The sequence below is a fragment of the Peromyscus eremicus genome, chromosome X (assembly GCF_949786415.1).
Source record: "Peromyscus eremicus chromosome X, PerEre_H2_v1, whole genome shotgun sequence".
In the NCBI taxonomy this organism is placed as follows: Eukaryota; Metazoa; Chordata; class Mammalia; order Rodentia; family Cricetidae; genus Peromyscus; species Peromyscus eremicus.
The window spans coordinates 109201537-109211886 of record NC_081439.1 but is presented as its reverse complement, the minus strand read 5'-3'; the positions used below and the strand labels follow the sequence as shown (position 1 = coordinate 109211886).

The window sequence follows — 10350 nt, the reverse complement described above, 5'->3', positions numbered from 1 at the left end:
CTGAGAATCCAGTCCTTCCTGCCTGTCCAAATAGTGTGTAGATGGAGATCATCTTCAATGAGCATGTCTTTTGTGTTCTCTGCACTAAGAATAGGGCTGCTTCAGGGATCCCCTCTAACTTGCCAGGCACTCCTAGTGAATGACAGTGCTGAATTGTGCGATGGTCCCCGATAGGCTGGGGAGGCTCTAGTTAGTATGGAGGACAGGTTAGGGGGAAGCTAACTATAACTTGAAGGAGGGCAGGAGAGACAGTCTCTGGATTCTGCAGCAAGTTCTAACCATTGCCCTATTCACCCAAGAGATGGCCCGTGGAAAATGAATCTCCAGTCCCTACCCTCACCCAAAACGCTTCTGCCCTTCCCCACCCTCGGGACTACCACTTTATCAGGACCAGAGCATTCTCTCCCCACTCCTGTACATCCCTCGATCTGTAAAGCCTAAGGATGCTACCACGAAGAGAACCCTGGGATTGTGCCTTGAATGACCCCCTAACACATCTGGATTTTTGGAGTTCAGGCCAGCCCCCGAAATGGACCCCAGGGAAGTGCGCCAGAGGGAGAGGGCGGGGTGGGGGTGGGGTGGGGGAGACAGGCAGCACTGAGAGAAGGGCCTGCCATGCGCCCCAAGACTAAGACCGTCCCAAACTTCCTGTTTCTTCAGGCCGCTCTGACCCTAAGGGCTGCGGCTCCGATATAGCTCAGGGCCTGGAAGTGCATGCTGGGTAAGCGCAGACGGCCGGAGTAGGCGAGCTGCTCGCAGCAGCCGGCACCGGGCCGGTGTGGGCGCGAGCTCCGCTTCCTTCTCCCGCGGTCGCGCTGAGCTCGTGGGATGGGCATCGGGCAGGTGGCTGGGAGGCCCCCAACACCGAGGGCTGTGGGAGGAGCCTGAGCGGGGTGGGGGGAGCCCGAGGGGCGTGGGCATGGGCGTGGGCTAGGAGTTTCTGCTTTTTAAAGGGAAGCGGAGTTGCTTTCTTCGCAGGCCGAAGTTCGAGCCGACCTCGCCTTGCCAAGTGCAGGAAATCCTGAAGGGGCAGGGCAGCCTGCTTGGCCCTGTCCAGGACCGGAGCTCTCTAGCCCCGCTGAAGCTCCAAAGGGAGTAGTTTAGGGCCAGTAAAAGGAAGTCTATCCTTGCTCAGCGGAGACAAAACTTAATGCAGCTGGCAGTCTTCTCCCCTAAAGTGAGTTTGGAATTTAATAACAGAAAAAATGCAGGCAAATGCTCCACTAGACTCCTTAGAGAAATGAAGGCGATGCCAATCAATGAGGGGAAGAGGTTGAAAAGGGCAGCTCCGTTCCCGGTTCCCTGGTCCTCAAGATAGATTGCCGAGGTTTGTTGCCTCACCAGTGGGAGAGAGGAAAGGTTTGGGAAGCATGATTTGATACATAACAATGTATCAGAAGAGAAGTTTAACTCCGAGCTCTACCTCTTGTCTTGCTTCAGGACCACACACACACACCCTGCGCACAACCGAACCTTCCTTGTAACTCCTGTCACCCTCTCAATCTCAATTTTCCTTACTCTTTAGCTCTGCAACGTGTTTACTTGGAATCTTAAGGAAATTGGTGGTATGCTTTCTCTCAACTCACTTCAGGGATAGATGTTGAATATGGGGCCAGGCAAAATAAGATACAGGGGCCTGCTTTATTTTATGTTTGTTTGTTTGTTTGTTTATTTATTTATTTATTTATTTATTTATTTATTTATTTATTTATTTATTTATTTATTTATTTATTTATTTATTTATTTATTTATTTTCTTGCTTTGTAACTCCAGCTGGTCTGCAATTCACCACGGATCCCAGACTGGCCTTGAACTTGAGCTCCTCAAACTCCAGATTTTAAATGGAAGCAACCTTACTCAGTCTATTGCTCCCATTTTGAAAGTTAAGAAATTGAGGCCACCCAAAGGGCTTAATCTCTTGCTGAGCTCACACAGGGAGATAGTAATAGATATTTAAACGTGGTTTAAAAATAGGAATGGGGTTGATGCTTAGGATCAGATTAAGCAGCCATATTCCCCACCCAGTCTCTCTAGATCCCCACTTCAAATGGCTGAATGTTACTTTATTAATCCTCTGTTACTTTAGTTTTGGTGGCATATTTTACTGTTTACTGTTTCTGTCACCTGTGTTAGGTGAGTATTCAAATGATGGAGATGGTCTTGACATCTCAGCTTAGTGATCACAATAGTGCCGGCATATAGAAAGCACTCAATGTATGTTTCTTTTTCTAATGCTAGAAATTAGGAGTTTTTCTTGGTCAAAATATTGCCTTATCTACCTATCCACCTACACACCTGGCTTGGAAGGACTCTTTTAGCGGTAAGAACTGCCACATAGCCTGGATGGTGGGCTTTGCACCTTGGGGGACTTTTGAAAGTAAGCACAGAGGGTGAATGGCCATGTTTGCTTGCTTGGTTAGTGTACACATTCAGAGACAGGACGAAGCTGCCTAATTACAAATCTGTTATGCATGTTGTTCTGGGTCTTGGTACCCTTCTCCCAACCCAATATATGGCAGGCAGTGAAAACATTTATGCAAATAAGCACAGAGCCCCGCTGCTTTCAAAAATAAATGATGGAGCCCATATTAGTAGTTGCAGTGTGTCTTGGCAGGATTTGGAAGGGGCCCTGCCTTCCCTTTGCTAGTTCTCTTGAAAATCCAGCACAGTGAGAAGCAGTGTCCCCTACCCCCTTGTTTCCCGGACCCCTCCAAAACTACAAGCAGCCACAAACCACATGGCCCACAAGCAACTGAGATTTGTGGCCTTTGGAACTTCCCAGGGCAGGGGTCAGTCAGGAGGTCAAAGGGGGTGTGGGCATCACACAGTCCAGAGTCATTACTCTAATGCCCTTTGGGAGAGTTTCCAATCAATGGACCTATTTGTCCTCCCTTTGGGGAAGACTGGGGGTAGGGCAGTGGGGGTCTATTATCAAGCCTATCCCCACAACACTGCCTCCCAGAAGCTCACCCGGGGCCTGGCATCCTACAAACCTCACTACTACCCAGAAGACAGAAACCAGAAGTGGGATGACTTCTCTGGGCCTGGGCAGGTAGAATGTCTAGGTTAGGAATCTAGGAGTCTGGACTTTCATTAGAAGATCTATGACATTTAAAGAGCCAGCAAGATTACTTTGTCCCCTGTGCCCTCCTCCACTGAACACACTTTATTTTATTTTATTTATTTTTGAGACAGGGTTTCTCTGTATAGCTTTGGAGTCTTTCCTGGAACTCACTCTGTAGCCCAGGCTGGCCTTGAACTCACAGATATACACCTGCCTCTGCCTCCCTAGTGCTGGGATTAAAGGTGTGTACCACCTCCACCCAGCTTACTGAACACATTTTAAATGGCCAGTTTCCAGAAAATGCCCCCAACTCACGATATTCCTTCTAGGAGAGTCTTAGAATCATTCCATGTAAAAAACAGATAGGATAGTATAATGGTTAAACACCTGGAGCTGGGCATTGGCTAGACCTGGATTCCAAACTCAGCTTTGCCATTAGTCAACCATGCAACCTCCTTAAATTCTATGGCCTTCTCTGAGCCATAGTTTTCGTTATCTGCCAAACGGGGGCAATAATAGTACCTACCATATGAGACTGTTGTTTGATTCAATATAATATGTGCTATACAAGTGGCACTTTGGAAGAGCTCAAACAATAGCCGTGGTGACCATTTTTATTAGTTTTTGTTGCAAACAAGTACTATTCTATTTGGTACATATCAGGCCCGGGGCACTTCACAAGTCAACTCCCCAGGATCCTGGAGAGATGGAATTCCTTCTGGCACCCTTCCCCATACAGCATTTGGGTCATTTGATATGGGATTGGCCAGGGATATGCCCCAATGTAGAGTAAGTGTAGCTGTGGCTACAGGCAATATCCCCTGAGGGGACTTAGTTTTATTGACTAAAATAGCATTAAGTGGCCAGCTGTGTGTGTGTGTGTGTGTGTGTCTGTGCTTCAGATAAATAGTCCCACCATAGTATCTAAAATGCCTACTACTGTCATGTAGTGCCAGGTAAGCACCCTGGCAGTAGCCTCTAAGCTAAGAGCTTCCATTTACAGAGAAGCAGCTGTGGAAATGTTTTTGCCTGATGCACTTGATTAAAATTTTACCCATCTACATAATGGGAGTTCAGTTTTGATTCCAAATTGTGGTAGTGGGTTCAAGTGATGTCACTAGTGGTAGGTTGAAGTAGGCTACCTCAGTAAGTGCTGGGCATAATGTCAGCGAAACACAATATATGGTTCCGCCAAGAGTTCACCAATACATAGGTTCGGCTCTCGTTTTACAAGTCATTTTCATCCCAGTTATAGTTATTATAGTTATTATTATTATTATTATTATTATTATTATTATTATTATTAAACACAGGGTCTTGCTATGTAGCTCAGCTTGGCCTGGAACTCTATCTACCTGTGTCAGCCTCCGGAGACCTGGGATTACAGGAATGGGTCGCTATTCAGTCATCTCACTTTTGAATTCATCCTTATTCGGTTAGGACTGCAACGTGGAGACACAGTACGTATCTCCCATCAGACTCAAGGCTCCTGAGGCTGGAGATACTGTCACACACCCCTCCCCAAGCCTCCCCACCCAGGACTAGGAGCGTTCTGAAACTGGAGCCCGATCTCCTCCCTTAAGCCGGATATTTTCCAGCCTGAGGAACCAAGTGAGCTGCTTCTGCACTCAGGAGCATCTCCCCAGACCAGCGCTCTATGCATTCTTTGGTATTCGAAGCACCCAGAGGCTGGGCACCCAAGGCAGGGCAATTGGCGCGAACGGGGCCAGAAAGGTTGCCAGAAGGACTGAACTCCTGTCCTCTGGCTGGGGAAGAGAACGAGAAGGCTGCCCGTTGTGAGGAGGGAGGGCCCACGTGGTGGGTCGCTGCAAAGGGGTGCCCCGGAGTCGGTGCAGGCCCTTTTATCTATCCCCTGCGCAAAAGCCTTCTCCCCAAAGGGGGCTGGCTGCCTAGGGAGGGCCCGCGGGGGAGGGGAATGGAGAGGGCGAGAGCACTATGGGGGCTGGGAGAGGCTGGAGAGGTGGAGGGCCGGAGATCAAGCAGCAAGAAGCCTCCAGAGCTACCGGGAGAAGGCACCGAGGAAAAAAAGCGGAGGAAGGAAACCCATCCTGCCTCCGACACCGACTATCTCCTGTTACCAGCTGAAAGGTGCTGCCTCAGGAAGAGGTGATCGGAGCCTTTGCTAGCAGGCGGTCACGTGAACAGAGAGAGAGAGAGAGAGAGAGAGAGAGAGAGAGAGAGAGAGAGAGAGAGAGAGAGAGAGAGAGAGAGAGAGAGAAAGAGAAAGAAGGAGGAGGAGGAGGAGGAGGAAAAAAGCGGACAGACAGATCAACAAAGAGCCCAAGAGCCCAGAGGGAGGCCGGCATGGAGGCACGGACCAGAGGTGAAAGGAGTAACAGGAGAAAAAAGGGGCTCCATGCCGCGGGCCTTCTCCCTCTTTTTCCTTCTCCTCACCTCAACTCTCTGGTCTCACACTTAGGGGGCCCAGTGACCAAATGGGGACTGCAGGGTCTGTTCGCCAGCCTAAGAAGCCCTTTCTTCTTCTAGATCACACTGTCTCTTGGGTTAGGTTTGACACTTCCCACTCCCAGAACAACAAAATGGGCTGTAATTTGTCCCGGTAAATACCACTCCTTTTTAGCTTGCAAAATACAGGCAATTCTGTTATCTGCGCGCGCGCGCGCGCGCGCGCGCGCGTGCGGGGGGGCGCGCGCGCGGGGTGGGGGGGTGTCCTCCGGCCTTGGAATCTGGAATCCCCCTGACCTTAGAGTACCCCTCAAGTCCACTGGGACATGAGACCCAGGGTTCACTGAGCAACAACAAGCGAAGGTTTGGGTAGGAGTTTAACTGTGCCAGGCAGAGTGCTAAGTGCAAGGACTTGCAGAAATGGACAAAACACTGCAGCCTGCCTTCTGGAAGCTTTCGTTGTGAAAAGAGATAGGCAGAAAAAGTTACCTGTGAAAGGGGCTATACCAAGTGTCAGAGAGAACAGGGAGAACGGAAAAGCAACAGAACAGGAAGGTTTTTTAGAAGGAGGTAGCATTTGAGCAAGGCTTAAGAAGAGTTCTGGAGTACAGAGGCCGTAGGGACAGGTGGCGAGAAGGTGAGCAGAAGGGCTGGAGCAAAGACAGACCCCTTCTAGTTGAACCTTCATTGGTTCACAGTTATAAACGGAAATCTGACATTTTAAAACAAATTGAACTGTAAACATTGCTATTTTTCTTTATCTAATTGCAGACCCCACTGCTGGCCCCTCGTTGGTGCTGATTACTGGGAATTGGCTATAATTTTCCAAAGTGCTACCAATTCAATGAAAATGTTGCTCGGCCTGCTTTTTCCATTGAGGAAGTGCGGGCCCGGAGGAAATGAAGTCAATATCCTGTCTGTCCCTAGTCCCCCTGCCCCACAAGGATAGAAGGTGACCACCCACTCAGTGAGTATGGCCCAAAGGCACTTAAGTCTCTGCCCTGGCATTGCCCTCCTCTCTCATCACACACATGGCCTTAACATTCCTCTCTGGGATTGACCAACCAGACAGGGTCTCTAAATTCAGACTCTAGGTCATTGTGAGCAGGCCAGGTATTCCTTGGATATCTTACTCCTCTCTTCTTGACATATTAATCATATGAATTACTTTATCTGATGTCTTGCTTAATTTGCAAAAATATGTTCTACTCTCTATTTATCCACAGGGGTTTTACTAAGGTCCCCAAGAACCCCGTAGTTCTCGAACCTTACAGCCTTTCTTCTGGCCGACCCCCACCTGTACTAGAAGTTGGGGTCTTACAAACATGAGTGTATTTCACTGCAGAGGAGGACATGACTGCTACCAGCTTTAGGTCTTGACTTATAAAATGCCATCTTCAAGGGTAGAGATGTAATTTTGAGAAGTGGCTGGCTGGATTTCTTAGGGCAATGGGACCAAATTACAAAATAGGCTGCAGACCGAATGGCATCCTTTCCCATATTCTAGTGGAAAGGCAACCCCCTCACCACAATCAAACATTTTGTGGTTGTTACTCAATTGTCCTATCCGTTTTTTTTTTTTACTCTTCAAATGTCTGTTCAGCGTCCTTTCCCACCAGGACCTTCTGCTCCACTAAGAAAGACATTGAGGCCAACAGTGGTGGCACATGCCTTTAATCCCAGCATTTGGGGTGGGGGAGGAGCAGGGGCAGGAGGAACTCTGAGTCTGAGGCCAGCCTGGTCTACAGAGCAAGTTCCAGGACAGCCAGGGTTGTTACACAGAGAAATCTCATCTTGGGAAAAACCCCACCCCAAAGAAATAGAAACAGAGAGAAAGAGAAAAAGGAAAAGAAAGAAAGACAGATATTGAAACCTGGTATATGGCAGCACAGGCCTTTAAATCTCAGGAGGCAGGGGCAGGCAGATGTCTATGAGTCAAGGGCAGCCTGGTCTACATAAGCAAGTTATAGGCCAGCAGGACCACACAGTGAGACCCTGTCTCAAAAATAATCTTTTTAAAGGAAGAGATTGCAGAGCAGGAGAGAATGTTTCCATTTGTTCATTGTTGCTGTTGATTGAAGCACAGAATCACTGTGTAGCCCAGCATGGCCTCAAACTCCATATGTAGCTGAGAATTACCTTGAATTTCTGATCCTCCTAGTTCTTCCTCCCAAGTGCTGGAATTACAGGCATGCAGTGTCATACCTGTTTTATGCAGTGCTGAAGATGGAACCCAGAGCTTTGTGCAAACCAGGCAAACACTCTACCAACTAGGCTATAGCCTCAGCCAAAATATAATCAATAATTTTACTTTGGCCACTTGTGAATTATGTAGATTTTGTATATGTGTTTATATTTTTGAGATGAGGTCTTGCTTTAGCCCATGCTGACCTGGAACTCATGTACAGTCTAGGCTGGCCCTGAATTTATGGCAATACCCCTGCCTCAGCCTTCCAAATGCTGAAAGTAGAGGTGTGAGCCATCACCCTCAGCTAGCTATGTGGATTTTAGTTAGGGAGCCTCAGTTTTCTCATTGTAAAGTAGGAATAATAGTGATAGGTTTAGAGTCCTTATGCACAGATATGTTGAGAATTTATGCCAAAAAAGCCAAACACAGAACCCAGTTCTCTTACTTTTTTGCAGGTATGTTATTATGTGGCCACTATTCAAAGACAATCAACTGCTGTCAACATTTTAGTGCATTTTCTTCCAGTTTTTGCTTTGTTTCGTTTTATTTTTTGAGTCTTACTGTGTAGCTCAGGCTACCCCCAAACTCTCCACCCTCTTGTGTCAGACTCCCCAGTCCTGAGGTTGTTGGTGTGCACCACTACTTCCTGTCTTTTCTTTTTAGAGAGGTGGGGAGGCAGAGTCTCATATAGGACAATGTTCTGGAACTTACTATGTAGCTAAGGATGACCTTTAACTTCTGATCCTCCTGCCTCTACTTTCTCACTACTAGAATTACAGGTATGCATCATCAGTCTTTTTTTTTTTTTAAATATAGTGCTGGGGATTAAACCCAGGGCTTTGTGCATGCTGGGCAAACACTTTACTAACTGAGCTACATCCCTGGCCCCCCAGTCATTTAAAAAAATGCATATTTTCCTCAGATAGATAGTTTGTGATTAAACTTAATACATAATTTTATAGCTTGCTTTTTAACCTAAAATTGCAATGGTAATTTCCTTGATATTTGTAAACATTATCTTAGTGATCACATAATTGTTCATTGTGTAGATTCCTGTTGCTTTTTCAAAGCTCCCAGGCCTACCGTTTCCTTTGTTCTTTAACCATGACCACCTCAGCAATGCCCTTAATGACAGAGGTCCTTGCCAAAGACGATTACAGAACCACATGTTTCCCATCCTCCACATTCATATTCAATTATTTCCCAAGGAATTGATTGGGATCTCTACTTTTACTTAGGCATTTCCACAGATGTCTGTCCTTACACTTTGAAAAGTTAATTTTTACCTAGCATACAGAGTAATAAAAATACCAAATGCCTCACAAATTCGCTTGTCATTCTTGCACAGGGGTCATGCTCATCTCCATGTTCCAGTTTTGGTGCATGTACTGCCAAACATTGTCCTTACACTTAATGAAAGCTAAGGCATCTTCAGATCTTTTGGTGCCATGTGTACACCAATGTAACTTTAGCCTCAGAAGACCATCCCCTCTTTCAGCTCATGATGTTTCCTGTTCCCAGGCTCTAGCCTGTCTTCTGAGCCCATGCTCAAATGAAATCTTCTTGAAGAAGTCTTTGGAGGCTAGTTATGTTTCTCCTCTACCAGGTAGAGTTAGCACCTCCAATGCTGGGACAACACTCACGTGTTTGTTTTTGAGATCGATCTCATGAATCTCACATTGGCCAGAACTCACTATATGTAATCAAAGGTATCATTGAAGTTCTGATCCTTCTGTTTCTTCCTCCTTTCCACGTTCTAGGAGTACAGGTGTGCACCACCATGCCTACTTTTACATGATGCTAGAGATGGAACCCAGGGCTTCATGCATGCTAGGCAAGTATTCTACAAGATGACCTACATCTCCAGCAAAAACTCAGTTTTTGGTGTGTATGTGAGGTCAGGGTCAGCTTCTTGCTATTTACTCCAAGTTGGCCTGGAACATGAAGTCCTCCTGCCTCTGTCTTCAGAATGTTAGAGAGGCAACTGTGTGCCCCCAGGTCCGGCTTTTAACTCAGTTTTGCTGTCACCTAAACAGTGGGCCAGGAGGTAGTAAGCACTATAGCCACTGTCAGGCCTTAGGGGCCCAGGTCAGGAGGAAGGATACTGTATACCAGCTGAGTGGTGATGAGTGTAAGAAATATAAGGAGCCAGTGAGGGGGTGGAGAAGAACGCTAGGGCTTTCCTTGGGCCTAAGTAAACCCTTCGAAATTATGTCTGTGAGTTTCTCTAATCTGAGTCAAGAACCATCAAGTAAATGGTTTACTATGGGGGGCATGAAGCTCGGCAGGCCTGTCCCTGAGTAGCAGCCCTTTAGCTTCAGGACAAAGGAGACTGTAGCTAGTCCTTAGCCAGAAGCTTTGGTCTGGAGCAGGCAGGTCTGGGCTCCAGAAAAGAAGAACAACCCACTGGAGTTCTAGGAGGAATGGGGTCAAAGGGACAATCCTGGAGCAAGAGTTGATTTTTAAGGGGAAATTTCACCCACTTCAAATCAGTGGAGAAGAATGTATTACTTAACGAATGGTTTGGGATATGTGAATATTTGAGGAAAACAAGTTAGCACCTCATGTCATCATGATCACCAAAGAAAATCTTAGAAGTGGTATTATGATAACCCGTTAGTGATTTCTTCCAGGGATTGATCCTAAGGCTGAACACATACTAATCATGGGC

General features: G+C 46.9%; 1 pseudogene; it reads right to left on the bottom strand.

Moving 5' to 3' along the window:
* Positions 1-8982: 8982 nt before the first annotated feature.
* Positions 8983-9083, bottom strand: LOC131900276 (U6 spliceosomal RNA; annotated as a pseudogene).
* Positions 9084-10350: the final 1267 nt, after the last annotated feature.